Source organism: Oncorhynchus keta, chromosome 4 (assembly GCF_023373465.1).
Source record: "Oncorhynchus keta strain PuntledgeMale-10-30-2019 chromosome 4, Oket_V2, whole genome shotgun sequence".
In the NCBI taxonomy this organism is placed as follows: domain Eukaryota; kingdom Metazoa; phylum Chordata; class Actinopteri; order Salmoniformes; family Salmonidae; genus Oncorhynchus; species Oncorhynchus keta.
The window spans coordinates 13,141,432-13,159,299 of record NC_068424.1 but is presented as its reverse complement, the minus strand read 5'-3'; the positions used below and the strand labels follow the sequence as shown (position 1 = coordinate 13,159,299).

The 17,868-nt window shown below is 42.8% G+C and overlaps 1 protein-coding gene across 1 annotated transcript in view; it reads right to left on the bottom strand.

Annotated features, from left to right (window-relative positions):
• Positions 1–17,868, bottom strand: part of LOC127916474 (catenin delta-2-like) — a 660,130-nt gene that overhangs the window by 206,253 nt on the left and 436,009 nt on the right. The gene's annotated exons all lie outside the window — the stretch shown is intronic.

Sequence of the window (17,868 nt, the reverse complement as noted above, 5' to 3'; positions counted from 1 at the left end):
TCCAGAGAATACATTATTGACTACTCCAGAGAATACAGTATTGACTACTCCAGAGAATACAGTACTGACTACTCCAGAGAATACAGTACTGACTACTCCAGAGAATACAGTACGGACTACTCCAGGGAATACAGTACTGACTACTCCAGAGAATACAGTATTGACTACTCCAGAGAATACATTATTGACTACTCCAGAGAATACAGTATTGACTACTCCAGAGAATACAGTACTGACTACTCCAGAGAATACAGTACTGACTACTCCAGAGAATACAGTACTGACTACTCCAGAGAATACAGTACTGACTACCCCAGAGAATACAGTACTGACTACCCCAGAGAATACAGTACTGACTACCCCAGAGAATACAGTACTGACTACCCCAGAGAATACAGTACTGACTACTCCAGAGAATACAGTACTGACTACTCCAGAGAATACAGTACTGACTACTCCAGAGAATACAGTACTGACTACTCCAGAGAATACAGTACTGACTACTCCAGAGAATACAGTACTGACTACTCCAGAGAATACAGTACTGACTACTCCAGAGAATACAGTACTGACTACTCCAGGGAATACAGTACTGACTACTCCAGAGAATACAGTACTGACTACTCCAGAGAATACAGTACTGACTACCCCAGAGAATACAGAACTGACTACTCCAGAGAATACAGTACTGACTACTCCAGAGAATACAGTACTGACTACTCCAGGGAATACAGTACTGACTACTCCAGGGAATACAGTACTGACTACTCCAGAGAATACAGTACTGACTACTCCAGAGAATACAGTACTGACTACTCCAGACAATACAGTACTGACTACTCCAGAGACTACAGTACTGACTACTCCAGAGAATACAGTACTGACTACTCCAGGGAATACATTACTGACTACTCCAGAGAATACAGTATTGACTACTCCAGAGAATACAGTACTGACTACTCCAGAGACTACAGTACTGACTACTCCAGAGAATACAGTACTGACTACTCCAGGGAATACATTACTGACTACTCCAGGGAATACATTACTGACTACTCCAGAGAATACAGTATTGACTACTCCAGAGAATACAGTACTGACTACTCCAGAGAATACAGTACTGACTACCCCAGAGAATACAGTACTGACTACCCCAGAGAATACAGTACTGACTACTCAGGAGAATACAGTACTGACTACTCCAGAGAATACAGTACTGACTACTCCAGGGAATACATTACTGACTACTCCAGAGAATACAGTATTGACTACTCCAGGAAAATAATACTGACTGCCCCAAATAATACAGAACTGACTACCCCAGGGAATACAGTACTGACTACTCCAGAGAATACAGTACTGACTACTCCAGGGAATACAGTACTGACTACTCCAGAGAATACAGTATTGACTACTCCAGAGAATACATTATTGACTACTCCAGAAAATACAGTACTGACTACTCCAGAGAATACAGTATTGACTACTCCAGAGAATACAGCACTGACTACCCCAGAGAATACAGTACTGACTACTCCAGGGAATACAGTATTGACTACCCCAGAGAATACAGTACTGACTACTCCAGAGAATACAGTACTGACTACTCCAGACAATACAGAACTGACTACCCCAGAGAATACACTTTGTAACCTGATCCCTGCAGATTTTTACCTTGACCAATAAATGGGATTTTTGTTTCCTCCTTCTTCTGGTAGATAAATACAGCCCTGTATGTGAATGGATTGTATCTGCTGCAATGATAACTGTTGGTTAGAAAGATAGAGGGATCAGGGGAGGACAGAGACGGAGGGATGGAGAGCAGAGATAAAGGGATGAAGGTAGAATGAGATGGAGGGATGAGGGAGTTAGAGATGGAGCAGGGGATCCCCGAGCGTTTAAGGGATTTAAACAGAGAGCCCCTCACACAGGAGATTAGATCAAGTGTGTGTGTGTGCATGTGTGCATGTGTTTGTGTGTGTGAGCGTGTACACATGCGTGCATCTGTGTGTCACAGTTAATAGAACGTAGAGTGATCTGCTGATAAGATAAGATAAGTGTGTGTGTGTGTGTGTGTGCGCGTGCGTGTGTGTGTGCGTGTGTGTGCGTGCGTGTGCGTGTGCGTGTGTGTGTGTGTGTGCATGCGTGTGCGTGTGCGTGTGTGTGTGCGTGTGCGTGTGCGTGTGCGTGCGCGTGCGCGCGCGCGTGTGTGTGTGTATCACTGTGTTCAATAGAAAGTGCAGTGATGGACTGATAAGATAAGCATGGTCAGCCTCCATGAATTAAAAGCAGACAAAAGCCCTCAAATAAAACACCAATCATCTCAACACACTTAGCTAATAACATAGACACAGGTAGCATCCCACATTACACCCTATGCCCTATATCGTGCCCTACTGTTGATAAGGGCCTAAAGGACACTGACAATACAGGGACACAGGCCAGACTGGCAACACCATGAAACAGGCCATTATATATTTAGGATTCACCTTTACCACGACACCCTGAACAGATAGACAGCACAGTGTGAATGACAGATCTGACACCCTGAACAGAAAGACTGCACAGGGTGAATGACAGATCTGACACCCTGAACATAAAGACTGTACAGGGTGAATGATATATCTGACACCCTGAACAGAAAGACTGCACAGCGTGAATGACAGATCTGACACCCTGAACAGAAAGACTGCACAGCGTGAATGACAGATCTGACACCCTGAACAGAAAGACTGCACAGCGTGAATGACAGATCTGACACCCTGAACAGAAAGACTGCACAGCGTGAATGACATATCTGACACCCTGAACATAAAGACTGCACAGGGTGAATGATATATCTGACACCCTGAACATAAAGACTGCACAGGGTGAATGATATATCTGACACCCTGAACATAAAGACTGCACAGGGTGAATGATATATCTGACACCCTGAACATAAAGACTGTACAGGGTGAATGATATACCTGACACCCTGAACATAAAGACTGTACAGGGTGAATGATATACCTGACACCCTGAACAGAAAGACTGCACAGCGTGAATGACAGATCTGGGACAGGGTAACAGACCACTGTTGTGCAACTAGACATTTCATGCATGAACACGTGTACTGTACACACAGACAATCTCTCTCTCTCTCTCTCTCTCTCTCTCTCTCTCTCTCTCTCTCTCTCTCTCTCTCTCTCTCTCTCTCTCTCTCTCTCTCTCTCTCTCTCTCTCTCTCTCTCTCTCTCTCTCTCTCTCTCTCTCAATTAATTTAAATTCAATTCAAGGGTTCTATTGACATATGTTTACATTGCCAAAGCAAGTGCACTAGATAATAAACAAAAGTGAAATAAACAATATAAATTAACGTTAAAAATGACAAATGTCATATTATGTGAAAATAGTTAAAGTACAAAAGGGAAAATAAATAAACATAAATATGGGTTGTATTTACAATTGTGTTTGTTCATCACTGGTTGCCATTTTCTTGTGGCAAAAGGTCACAAATCTTGCTGCTGTGATGTCACACTGTGGTATTTCACCCAGTAGGTATGGGAATTTATCAACATTTGGTTTGTTTTCTAATTCTTTGTAGATCGGAGTAATATGAGGGAAGTATGTGCCTCTAATATTGTCATACATTTGGCAGGAGGTTAGGAAGTGGAGCTCAGATTCCACCTTATTTTGTGGGCAGTGAGCACGTAGCCTTCTCTTCAGAGCCAGGTCTGCCTACAGCGGCCTTTCTCAATAGCAAGACTATGCTCACTGAGTCTGTACTAAGTCAAACTTTTCTTAAGTTTGGGTCAGTCACAGTGGACAGGTATTCTGCCACTGTGTACTCTCTGTTTAGGGCCAAATAGCATTCTAGCTAGCTCTGTATTGTTGTTTATTCTTTCCAATGTGTCAAGTAATTATATTTTTGTTTTCTCATGATTTGGTTTGGTCAAGTTGTGTTGCTGTCCTGGGGCTCTGTGGGGTCTGTTTGTGTTTGTGAACAGAGCCCCAGGACCAGCTTGCTTAGGGGACTCTTCTCCACGTTAATCTCTCTGTAGGTGATGGCTTTGTTATGGAAGGTTTGGGAATCTCTTTATTTTAGGTGGTTGTAGAATTGAACTGCCCTTTTCTAGATTTAGATAATTAGCGTGTATTGGCCTAGTTCTGCTCTGCATGCATTATTTTACGTTTTTACATTGTACAGTACACTGAGGATATATTTGCAGAATTCTGCATGCAGAGTTACAATTTGGTGTTTGTCCCATTTTGTGAGTTTTTGGTAGGTGAGCGGACATCAGACCTCACAAACATGAAGGGTAATGGGTTCGATAACCTTTTCAAATATTTTTTGAGAGATCCTAATTGGTAAGTCGAATTTTATGTTCCTTTCGATGGCATAGAATGCCCTTCTTGCCTTGTCTCTCAGATCATTCACAGCTTTGTGGATGTTACCTGTGGTGCTGATGTTTAGGCCAAGGTATGTATAGTTTTTTGTGTGCTCTAGGGCAACAGTGTCTAGATGGAATTTGTATTTGTGGTCCTGGCAACTGGACCTTTTTTGGAACACCATTATTTTTGTCTTACTGAGATTTACTGTCAGGGCCCAGGTCTGACAGCACATGTAAAGAAGATCTAGGTGCTGCTGTATTCCCTTCTTGGTTGGTGACCGAAGCACCAGATCATCAGCAAACAGTAGATATTTGACTTCAGATTCTAGTAGAGTGAGGCTGGGTGCTGCAGACTGTTATTGTTGCCTAGCCAATTCGTTGATCTATATGTTGAAGAGGGTGGGGCTTAAGATGTATACCTGTCTCACCCCACGGCCCTCAAAAGAAATGTGTGCGTTTTTTGCAAATTTTAACCGCACATTTGTTGTTTGTGTACATGGATTTTATAATGCCGTATGTTTTCCCCCAACACCTCTTTCCATCTATTTGTATAGCAGACCCTAATGACACATTTAGTGAAAAGCTTTTTTTAAAATCAACAAAGCATGAGAATACTTTTCCTTTGTTTTGGTGTGTTTGTTTCTGGATGAGGGTGTGCAGGGTGAATACAATTTGACATTTGCTCAGTACATTCTCAGTACATTGTTTTCACTGAGGAAATGTATGAGTCTGCTGTTAATGGTAATAAAGATGATTTTTCCAAGGTTGCTGTTCGCACATGTCCCACAGTAGTTATTGGGGTCAAATTTGTCTCCACTTTTGTGGATTGGGGTGATCAGTCCTTGGCTCCAAATATTGGGGAAGATGCCAAAGCCAAGGATGATGTTAAAGAGTTTAAGTATAGCCAATTGGAATGTGTGGTCTGTATATTTGATAATTCCATTGAGGATACCATCAACACCACAGGCCTTTTTGGGTTGGAGGGTTTCTATTTGGTCCTGTAGTTCTGTCAATGGAATTGGAGAATCCAGTGTGTTCTGGTAGTCTTTAATATTTTAATCTAAGATTTGTATTTGATCATGTGTTTTTGCTGTTTGTTTTTTGTTATAGGGCCAAAAAGATTGGAGAAGTGGTTTACCCATACATCTCCGTTTTGGATAGATAACTCTTTGGGTGTCAGTGGGCTGACTGTGAATGCTCTGAGAGAGTCTGGGTTGAGTCTCTCTCTATCTACTCTAAGGAGAGTTGTTGACATATTTCATTTAAGATAATGTAGCTATGGCTAGCTAGCATTTCCTCAATTCTACCGTAAGGGGATATCTGACTCTGGAGAAGTATCTGACCCAATAGAAAACATGTAGCTTGTCTGGTCCTTCCCAAAATGTCCTGGGAGTGACAGGTCCACACAGGAGGCTTGGCGGCCCGGGCAACCGGCAGCGACTAATCTGATTGGACAAGGCCTGTCAGGGTTGATGACTAATTGGACAGCTCGGTTTGGTGGTCGCGCATATTAAAGCACATGCTAATTAGTTACCCTTCAATCATCATCAATCTCTGAGGGACTGAGAGTGCGAGAGAGAGAGAGAGGGGGGGGGTCTCTTGGTCTCTGTATTTCTGTCTCGTTCTTTCAACCCCCCACCCCCTTCCCTCTCGATCTCCCCTGTGCCCAGGCCATACTTCAGCAAATGTGGTCTACTTAAGCAGTGATCTCTCAGGCTGAAGTCAATACACAGCATTTAGTAATTACACTGATGAACACAACACAATGAGATGCAAGAGGAGGAAACATGGAACTTAGCGATGAAGCTTTAATTACACCTCGTCCGAAATGAAGATAGTGGAAAGATCCAGGAAAAACGAACACCATTGATGGTTACACTGAGGAATGTGGGCACATAAACAGCGGTGTTGGATGCACACACACATTTTCACACAAAATATAAACACACCCTCATGTGTACATAAAGACACACACTCACTCTGACTTTGTGCGTGTGTGTGTGTGTGTGTGTGTGTGTGTGTGTGTGTGTGTGTGTGTGTGTGTGTGTGTGTGTGTGTGTGTGTGTGTGTGTGTGTGTGTGTGTGTGTGTGTGTGTGTGTGTGTGTGTGTGTGTGTGTGTGTGTGTGTAGGTCAGTAAGGGCTGACAGAGCAAAACAGAAATCCCAGACACACAGAGAAATCAATAAAGAGAGCGAGAGAGAGCTTTGGCAATGTAAACATGTTTCCCATGCCAATAATTAAATTGAGAGAACGGAAGAGAAAGAGAGAGATAGAGGGAGAGGGAGGGAGAGAGAGCATGAGAGAGAGACAGAGAGAGAGAAAGGAAGAGAAAGAACAAACCCCATTTGTAAATGCAACCCTTATTTACATTTATTTATTTTCCCTTTTGTACTTTAACTATTTGCACATCGTTACAACACTGTGTATAGACATAATATGACATTTGAAATGTCTATATTATTTTGGAACTTCTGAGAGTGTAATGTTGAAATTGAGGGAGAGGGAGAGGGAGAGGGAGAGGGGAGAGAGAGGAGAGGGAGAGAGAGAGAGAGAGAGAGAGAGAGAGAGAGAGAGAGAGAGATGGTATTCCCCGCCACCAAACTACTCAGGGCATACGCTAATTTGGTATAGAGCAGACCTAACTCACTCCATTGAATTGATCAAAACAGGAACATTTTTGGCTAGAAATTCAAAAGGAAATGATCTCAACAGAGAAAAATGTTCTCCTGTGCGCTACATATATCCCACCAATAGGATCGCCATACTTTAATTAATGAAGACAGCTGCTCCATCCTGGAGGGGGAAATCAATCATTTCCAGGCCCAGGGACATGGACTAGTCTGTGATGACCTACATGGCAGAACTGGACAAGAACCTGACACCCTCAGCACACAGGGGGACAAACACCTACCTGGAGGTGACAGCATTTCTTCCCCCAGGCACATCTATGACAACATAACAACAAAAACGGGTCACAACTCCTGCGGCTCTGTCGCACGCTGGGTATGTACAAAGTCAATGGTAGGCTTTGAGGGGACTCCTACGGTAGGTACACCTATTGCTCATCTCTTGGCAGTAGTACTGTAGACTACTTTATCACTGACCTCAACCCAGAGTCTCTCAGAGCGTTCACAGTCAGCCCACTGACACCCCTATCAGATCACAACCAAATCACACTCTACTTGAACAGAGCAAAACTCAATCATGAGGCATCAAATCCAAAGGAACTGAATAATATTAAGAAATGCCATAGATGGAAGGAAACTGGAAACCAACCAAAGAAGAAATAGGCAACAACAAATGCAATCCCTTTCAGACAACTTTGTGGCCAAAATATTTCCCTGTAATAGTGAAGGTGTAAACTTGGCAGTAGAAAACCTAAACAGTATATATGACCTCTCAGCTCCCCTATCAAATCTAAAAATAAAAAAAACAGAAAACCGAAGAAAATTAACAACAATGACAAACGGCTTGATGAAGAATGCAAAAACCTAAGAAAAAAATTGAGAAATCTGTCTAACAAAAAACATAGACACCCAGAAAACCTAAGTCTATGCCTTCACTATGGTGAATCACTAAAACAACACAGAAATACACTACGGGGAAAAAAGGAACAGCGCGTCAGAAATCAGCTCAATCTAATTGAAGAATCCATATAATCGAAGCACATCTGGGAAAATTGGAAATAAAAATTAAAAACAACACGAAGAGTTATCTATCCAATACAGAGATGGATGGATAAACCACTTCTCCAATATGTTTTGCTCTATAACATAGAACATCGAGTAAAAGCATATACATGATCAAATACAAATCTTAGAATCAGCTATTAAAGACTATCAGAACCCACTGGATTCTTCAATTACAATGAATGAACCACAGGACAAAATAAAAACCCTCCAACCCAAAAACACCTGTGTGGTTGATGGTATCCTCAATGAAATGATCCAATATACAGACCACAAATTCCAATTGGCTTAACTAAAACTCTTTAACATCATCCTTGGCTTTGGCATCTTCCCCAATATTTGGAACCAAGGACTGATCACCCCAATCTACAAAAGTGGAGACAAATTTCACCCCAATAACTACTGTGGGATATGCGTGAAGAGCAACCTTAGGAAAATCCTCTTCATTATCATTAACAGGAGACTCATACATTTCCTCAGCGAAAACAATGTACAGAGGAAACACATACGACGTTATGGAAACCATGTACACAAACAAGTGTAATGTTAAATTTAGCAAAAAACACACATGTATTTCCACAGGGCTGTGGGGTGAGACAGGGATGCAGCTTAAGCCCCACCCACTTCAACATGAATATCAACGAATCGGCGTTGGCACTAGAACAGTCTGCAGCACCCGCCCTCAGCCTGCTAAAATCTGAAGTCTAATGTTTACTGTTTGCTGATGATCTGGTGCTTCTGTCCCCAACCAAGGAGGGCCTACAGCAGCACCTAGATCTTCTGAGAAGATTCTGCCAGACCTGGGCCCTGACAGTAAATCTCAGAAATATAAAAAAAGTAATCGTGTTCCAAAAAAGGTCCAGTCGCCAGGACCACAAATGCAAATTCCATCTAGACACCGCTGCCCTAGAGCACACAAAAAATTATACATACCTCAGCCTGAACATCAGCACCACAGGTAACTACCAGAAAGCTGTGAATGATCTGAGAGACAAGTTAAGAAGGGCCTTCAATGCCATCAAAAGGAACATAAAATTTGACATACCAATTAGGATCTGGCTAAAAATACTTTTATCAGTTATAGAACCAATTGCCCTTGATGGTTATGATGTCTGGGGTCCGCTCATCAACCAAGAATTCACAAAATGGGACAAACACCAAATTGAGACTCAGCATGCAGATTTCTGCAAACATATCCCCTGTGTACAAGCTAAAACAACAAATAATGCATGCTAATCCAGAAAATAGCAGTTAAATTCTAAAATCACCTAAAAGGAAGCAATTCCCAAGCCTTCCATCACAAAGCCATCACCTACAGAGAGATGAATGTGGAGAAGACTCCACTAAGCAAGCTGGGCATGGTGCTCCGTTCACAAACGGAAATCTAGAATGCTATTTTACTCTAAACAGAGAGTACACAGTGACCAACACCGGCCAAAACCGAACGACGCCGGGCCAATTGTGCGCCGCCCTATGGGAGTCCAAAACCCGGCCAGTTGTGATACAGCCTGGAATCGAATTCCTGACCATTGTGACTGACCCAAACTTAAGGAAAGCTTTGATTACTAGCTTTGACAGACTCAGACAGTGAGCATAGCCTTGCTATTGAGAGAGAGAGAGAGAGAGAGAGAGAGAGAGAGAGAGAGAGAGAGAGAGAGAGAGAGAGAGAGAGAGAGAGAGAGGGAGAGAGAGAGAGAGGGAGAGAGAGAGACGTCCCGAGGACATTCGGTGACTTTCCCATTAGGTCCCTTAAAGGGTTGCGGCACAATGTTATCCTACTGAAGTTTTGAGAACATTCAAAGAATATTGAGTGATGGTCCCAAGGGAACATTTTCTGGGGGACTTTTTATCGTTCCCGTTATTTACCGAGACATTTTTAGGACATTCTTGGCATGTTGTGTCATGGTCCCCTCAAGGTCCTCTGAATGTTCTTGGGACGTTGTGTCATGGTCCCCTGGAGGTTTTTTGTTGCGTGATGGTCCCGGGTGTCCCTAACTATAAGAGAAGTTATGAAATTGTAAGGTGTTTTTTAATGTAAGCGGTATCGCTGTTTAGCTAAAAATATGACAATATGATTACATTTGACATGATCACTTAGTACTGATTTTTCAATATGCTCCTACTTGGGAATTGAACTCACAACATCGGAATTAGGGGTATGCTGATCTCTCTGCTATGCCAAAACGTCTGTAGAATTCCAGACGTACCCTACACATTCATTACCTACTGTATAATCTCTGCACGTAGCAAAAGAGTGCCATCTGCACTGCTATTTTAGTTATCCATGAATCTGACTCTTCTCTCATTGATTTCATTTACTTAGTCCAGCTATTTGAGTTTAGGTTTTCAGTATAGTTGTCTAATGTTGCTGGTGTATATTATTATGTTTTAATGTTACTCCTGAATCACTGAGATTAACTGTGAAGTGCAAAGTGTAGGAATAGGCCTACTGGTGAAATCAGTCATTGATACAGACATTTTATTTATTTATTTTACTTCAACTTTATTTAACCAGGTAGGCCAGTTGAGAACAAGTTCCCATTTACAACTGCGACCTGGCCAAGATAAAGCAAAGCAGTGCGACAAAAACAACAACACAGAGTTACACATAAAAAAACATACAGTCAATAACACAATAGAATAGAAAAATAGAAACATATATGTACAGTGTGTGTAAATGTAGAAGAGGAGGGAGGTAAGGCAATAAATAGGCCACAGAGGTGAAATAATTACAATTTAGTATTAACACTGGAGTGATGGATGTGCAGATGAAGATGTGCAAGTAGAGATACTGGTGTAACGATCGTTGTAGGTGGAAGAAAGAGAGAGGAGGACCAAGGTGCAGCGTGGTAAGTATTCATTATGCCTTTTAATGAAAACGAATACTCCGATAAACGAGAATGACACGAAACGAAACAGTCCTGTCTGGTAACATACACAAAGACAGAAAATAATCACCCACGAAACACAATAGAAAACAGGCTCCCTAAATATGGTTCTCAATCTGATTGAGAACCATACCAGGCCAAACACAGAAATAGCAAATCATAGAAAAACTAACATAGACTACCCACCAAAATCACGCCCTGACCATCCTAAAACAAAGACATAACAAAATAACTAAGGTCAGAATGTGACAACTGGGGTGCAAAAGAGCAAGAGGGTAAGTAGTTATATGACGACGAGGTGTGCTATTTACAGATTGGCTGTGTACATGTACAGTGATCGGTAAGTTGCTCTGACAGCTGATGCTTAAAGTTAGAGAGTTAAATATAAGACTCCAGCTTCAGAGATTTTTGCAATTTGTTCCAGCCATTGACAGCAGAGAACTGGAAGGAAAGGCAGCCAAAGGAAGTGTTGGCTTTGGGGATGACCAGTGCAATATACTTGCTGGAGCATGTCCTACTGGTGGGTGTTGCTATGGTGATGACCTGGAGCCAGTGGGTTTGGCGACGGATATGTAGTGAGGGCCAGCCAACGAGAGCATACAGGTCACAGTGGTGGGTATAGAACAGAATGCACTGTGATGGACAGCATTCAGTTTGCTGAGTAGAGTGTTGGCTTTGTTTTGAAAACAGACGTCGCCGAAGTCAAGGATCGGTAAGATAGTCAGTTTTACGAGGGTATGTTTGGCGTGGTGGCGTAGTAGGAAGATCAGAACGCTGTGAACCAAGAGGTCGTGAGTTGAATCCCAGTTGAAGAGATGTTAAGTAAAAATGACTATCTGAATAAGCATGCACAATGTAATCATGTATGTCAAAATGAATCAAATATGTAAGTTGAAAAAACTCTGTGTGTCCCTAGCATTGCCAAAAGAAAGAGCTGTGACTCGATCAGTGGTTCACCAAACAGGGCCTCGATGGGAATGGCAACACTAACAATGGGTGATGTGCAATGAAACTAGGGTGCACGTGCCCTGGGATAAACTTTTTTTAATCGTTTTTTTGCGACCATCAGGTGACATCCCCGGGACAAAGCAGGAACTAAACAAAAAACCTCCAGAGGACCATGACACAACGTCCTCGAGACTTTAGGCAACCATTTCGTGATGTCCTGGGTACTTCCTAATGACTCATTATTGTTTGCAGCGTAATTACTGTTGGTGTTGCTATTTACCTGTAAAATTACTGTTGGTATTGTCTTATTTACCTGTATAATCACAGTTGGTATTGTCTTATTTACCTGTATAATCACAGTTGCTGTATGTGTTTAATTAGTCCAGTGTTTATCTGGGTAGACAGTAGTGTGTGTGTATATGTGTGTGTGTGTATGTGTTCGCGCGTGTCAGGAATGTTCATCAGCAGATTTTGGATCATGCCTTTTCCTCTTCAACAACATTGTGTGTTTGAGGTTGCGAGCGTGTGTGTGTGTGTGTGTGTGTGTGTGTGTGTGTGTGTGTGTGTGTGTGTGTGTGTGTGTGTGTGTGTGTGTGTGTGTGTGTGTGTGTGTGTGTGTGTGTGTGTGTGTGTGTGTGTGTGTTTGTGTGTGCATATATAGAGTGAACACCTGCATATCAGCGTAATGCTCTATTTGATTAGTGATCCAATTCTGTTTGTTTAGATAATTGCTTCAGAGCCTGCAGCCTTTTTGTTGCCTGGCAAATGATTTAATGGACATGCACACAAAAGTCATGACCTCTCTTCCTCCTTCCCCTGCAGATGATAATGAGTCATTAGGATGTCCCCGTTGTGTCATGGTCCCCTGGAGATTGTGTCTTGTTCCCGGTTTGTCCTGAGGACGTTGTTGAGACGCTGTGTCATGGTCCCTGGAGATTTTGTTTAGTTCCCGGTTTGTCATGAGGACGTTCATGAGACGCTGTGTCATGGTCCCTGGAGATTTTGTTTAGTTCCCGGTTTGTCCTGAGGACGTTCATGAGACGCTGTGTCATGGTCCCTGGAGATTTTGTTTAGTTCCCGGTTTGTCCTGAGGACGTTGTTGAGACGCTGTGTCATGGTCCCTGGAGATTTTGTTTAGTTCCCGGTTTGTCATGAGGACGTTGTTGAGACGCTGTGTCATGGTCCCTGGAGATTTTGTTTAGTTCCCGGTTTGTCCTGAGGACATTCTTGAGAGGCTGTGTCATGGTCCCTGGAGATTGTGTCTTGTTCCCGGTTTGTCCTGAGGACATTCTTGAGAGGCTGTGTCATGGTCCCTGGAGATTGTGTCTTGTTCCCGGTTTGTCCTGAGGACGTTGTTGAGACGCTGTGTCATGGTCCCTGGAGATTTTGTTTAGTTCCCGGTTTGTCATGAGGACGTTGTTGAGACGCTGTGTCATGGTCCCTGGAGATTTTGTTTAGTTCCCGGTTTGTCATGAGGACGTTCATGAGACGCTGTGTCATGGTCCCCTGGAGATTTTGTTTAGTTCCCGGTTTGTCATGAGGATGTTTTTAGGACGTTTATTTTTGTTTTTAGCACTTTATTGGGATTTTGTGTCACACAACAACAACAAAAAATACCCAGAGAACGCACAGCCTAGTTCCATTGTACATCACCCCTTGTTACTGTTGCCGAGCCCATCAAGGCCCTGAACCACGAATCCAGTTACAGTGCTTTGTCTTTTGGCAACTCTAGGGTCACCCACACACACAGTGCTTTTAACATATTGTGTTAAACTTACATATTTGACACACTTTGATATATGTGATTACATTGTGTATGTTTGTTCATACAGTCATTTTAATTTAACATGTCCTCACCTGGGATTTGAACTCAAAACCTTGTCCCGATCTTCCTGCTACTCCAACATGTCTGTATCAATGACTGATTTCAACAGTAGGCAGCCTATACCTACACTTTTGCATTTCAAAGTTAATCTCAGCTCTGTTAAAAACACACTGAATAAAAACTACTATATTTAACACAGTGATTCAGGAGTAACATTAAAACATAATAATATACACCAGCAACATTAGACAACTATACTGAAAACCTAAACTCAAATAGCTGGACTAAGTAAATGAAATCAATGAGAGAAGAGTCAGATTCATGGATAACTAAAATAGCAGTGCAGATGGCACTCTTTTGCTACGTGCAGAGATGTATTATACAGTAGGTAATGAATGTGTAGGGTACGTCTGGAATTCTACAGACGTTTTGGCATAGCAGAGAGATCAGCATACCCCTAATTCCGATGTTGTGAGTTCAATTCCCAAGTAGGAGCATATTGAAAAGTCAGTACTAAGTGATCATGTCAAATGTAATCATATTGTCATTGACTCAACATGACTTTTCCTATAGTTAGGGACACCCGGGCCCATCACGCAACAAAAAACCTCCAGGGACAGTGACACAACGTCCCAAGAAGGTTCAGAGGACCTCCAGGGGACCATGACACAACATTCCAGGAACGTCCTAAAAAAATCCCTGGGAAAAACTGGGAACTATGAAAAGGTCCCCCAGAGGATGTTCCATTTGACCATCACGCAACGTACTAAGGACTAGTAAAATTAAAGTCCTACGAATGTCCTAAACAGTCCTGACATGGTACTCAGGGATGTCCTGATAACTTACAGGGAACTAGACAAAGTTCCCCCTGGGAAAGTTTCCTTGGGACCATCCTGTGACTTTCTTAGAACGTTCTCTGAACCTCAGTTGGATTACGTTGCGCCGTGACCCCTAAGGGACCTAATGGGAACATGGCTGAATGTCCTCAAAATGGAGGATAGAGTCTTACTATGCCATCATTAAGACACAGCAACAGAAACAGACAGTACAAAGTTATACCCACATTCACAAACTATGTGACTTTTGTTTCAGAGTCAACTGTCAGATTCCTACCCTTTGTCCTGTAGGGTTAACGGTCTTTCCTCTCTCATTAGCATCAGCAATACCGACTTTAACATCTCTATTCACCATGTGAACACGCTCGGTCTCTGTTTCTGCAGAAAGGCCATGATCCTGAATTAACCTACACACAGATAACTACTAATCACAGTCCACACACAGGAACAGTGTGTGTTAAACACTCGGTATTATTAAGGTATGCTCTGGCGACTGCTAATTGTGTGGATAGTAGGATCTCAAAATGGAAGCAAGGCAGAGAGATAAGAAACACAAGTGAACCAATCAAATCCCCCCACAACAGCCACTTAGCCAATCAGAACGTGTGCAGAGAAAGTAGTGACTGCAGAGGTGGATAGATGAGCCAATGTCATGAAATCACTGTCCTTTGTCTGCTGATTAGGGTGTGTGTGTGTGTGTGTGTGCGTGTGTGTGCGTGCGTGCGTGCGTGCGCGTGTGTGTGTGTACCAAAAGTCCTCACAAGAAAAGTAAACCAACTAAAATTCAGATAAGTGAGGACATTCTGCCGGGTCTTCACTTGTAAAAATTATATTTTAGGCTTAAAAATAAGGTTAGGTTAAAGGTATATATTAGGTTTTCTCTTCTCTACCTCTTCTCTTCTCTACCTCTTCTCTTCTCTACCTCTTCTCTTATCTTATCTTCTCTTCTTTCCCCTTCTCTTCTCTCCCCTTCTCTTGTCTACCTCTTCTCGCTCTTCCCTTCTCTACCACTTCTATTCTTCACCTCTTCTCTCTATTCCGTAATTCTCCTCTAACTCTCATCTACCTCTTCCCTACCTTTTCCATACCTCATCTCTTCTCTTCTCTAACTCCTCTCTTCTCTACCTCTTCTCTCATCTACCTCTTCTCTACCTCTTCTCTTGTTTCCGCTACCTCTTCTTTTCTCCAACTCTTCTCTTTTCCACCTCTTCTCTCCTTCCTCTCTCCCACTTCTCTTCAATCCGTCTTCTCTCCTCTACGTCTTTACTTCTCTACCTGTTCTCTTCATGTTTTCTTCACTAACTAAACCTAGAACTCTTCCTCTCCTCTACCACTTCTCTTTTCTTCTCTTCCTCTTCTCTACTTTTCCACTACTTTTCTCTATCTCATCACTTCTCTACCTCGACTCTTCTCTCACTCTTTCTACCTCGTGTCTTCTATATAACTTCTCTTCTCAACCTCTCTTCTAACACTTCACTCCCCCTACTCTACCTCTTCTCTTCTCTACCTCTCCTTTACCTCTTCTCTTCTCAACCTCATCTCCCATCCTGTCTCTCTATCTCTCCTCTCATCTACCTGCTCTCTTCTCTAATCTAACTCTTCTCTCCTCTACCTCTTCTCTTCTCTACCTCTCCTCTTCTCTACCTCTCCTCTACCTCTTCTCTTCTCTACCTCTCCTCTACCTCTTCTCTACCTCTCCTCTATCTCTTCTCTTCTCTTCCTCTCCTCTACCTCTTCTCTTCTCTTCTCTTCCTCTCCTCTACCTCTTCTCTTCTCTTCTCTTCTCTCCTCTACCTCTTCTCTACCTCTTCTCTTCTCTACCTCTCCTCTACCTCTTCTCTACCTCTTCTCTTCTCTACCTCTCCTCTACCTCTTCTCTTCCTCTCCTCTACCTCTTCTCTTCTCTACCTCTCCTCTACCTCTTCTCTTCTCTTCTCTACCTCTCCTCTACCACTTCTATACCTCTTCTCTTCTCTACCTCTCCTCTATCTCTTCTCTTCTCTACCTCTCCTCTACCTCTTCTCTTCTCTACCTCTTTTCTACCTCTTCTCTTCTCTACCTCTCTTCCTTCTATTCTCTATCTCTCCTCTACCTCTCCTCTACCTCTTCTCTTCTCTACCTCTTCTCTACCTCTTCTCTTCTCTACCTCTTCTCCACCTCTCCTCTACCTCTTCTCTTCTCTACCGCTCCTCTACCTCTTCTCTTCTCTCTACCTCTCCTCTACCTCTTCTCTTCTCTACCTCTCCTCTACCTCTTCTCTTCTCTTCCTCTCCTCTACCTCTTCTCTTCTCTACCTCTCCTCTACCACTTCTCTACCTCTTCTCTTCTCTACCTCCTCTACCTCTTCTCTTCTCTTCTCTTCTCTTCTCTTCTCTTCTCTTCTCTTCTCTTCTCTTCTCTACCTCTCCTCTACCTCTTCTCTACCTCTCCTCTACCTCTTCTCTTCTCTACCTCTCCTCTACCTCTTCTCTTCTCTTCTCTACCTCTTTTCTACCTCTTCTCTTCTCTACATCTCCTCTACCTCTTCTCTTCTCTACATCCCTCTACCACTTCTCTACCTCTCTTCCTTCTCTCCTCTATCTCTCCTCTACCTCTCCTCTACCTCTTCTCTTCTCTACCTCTTCTCTACCTCTTCTCTCTCTACCTCTTCTCTTCTCTACCTCTCCTCTACCTCTTCTCTTCTCTACATCCCCTCTTCTCTTCTCTACCTCTCTTCCTTCTCTTCTCTATCTCTCCTCTACCTCTCCTCTACCTCTTCTCTTCTCTACCTCTTCTCTACCTCTCTCTCTACCTCTCTCTTCTCTACCTCTTCTCTCTACCTCTTCTCTTCTCTTCTCTACCTCTTCTCTTCTCTTCCTCTCCTCTACCTCTTCTCTTCTCTACCTCTCCTCTACCTCTTCTCTACCTCTCCTCTACCTCTTCTCTTCTCTTCTCTACCTCTCCTCTACCTCTTCTCTTCTCTTCCTCTCCTCTACCTCTTCTCTTCTCTACCTCTCCTCTACCACTTCTCTACCTCTTCTCTTCTCTACCTTTCCTCTACCTCTTCTCTTCTCTACCTCTCCTCTACCTCTTCTCTTCTCTACCTCTCCTCTACCACTTCTATACCACTTCTCTCCTCTACCTCTTCTCTTCTCTACCTCTCCTCTACCTCTTCTCTTCTCTACCTCTCCTCTATCTCTTCTTTACCTCTACTCTACCTCTTCTCTTCTCTTCTCTTCTCTACCTCTCCTCTACCTCTTCTCTTCTCTACCTCTCCTCTATCTCTTCTCTTCTCTACCTCTCCTCTACCTTTTCTCTTCTCTACCTCT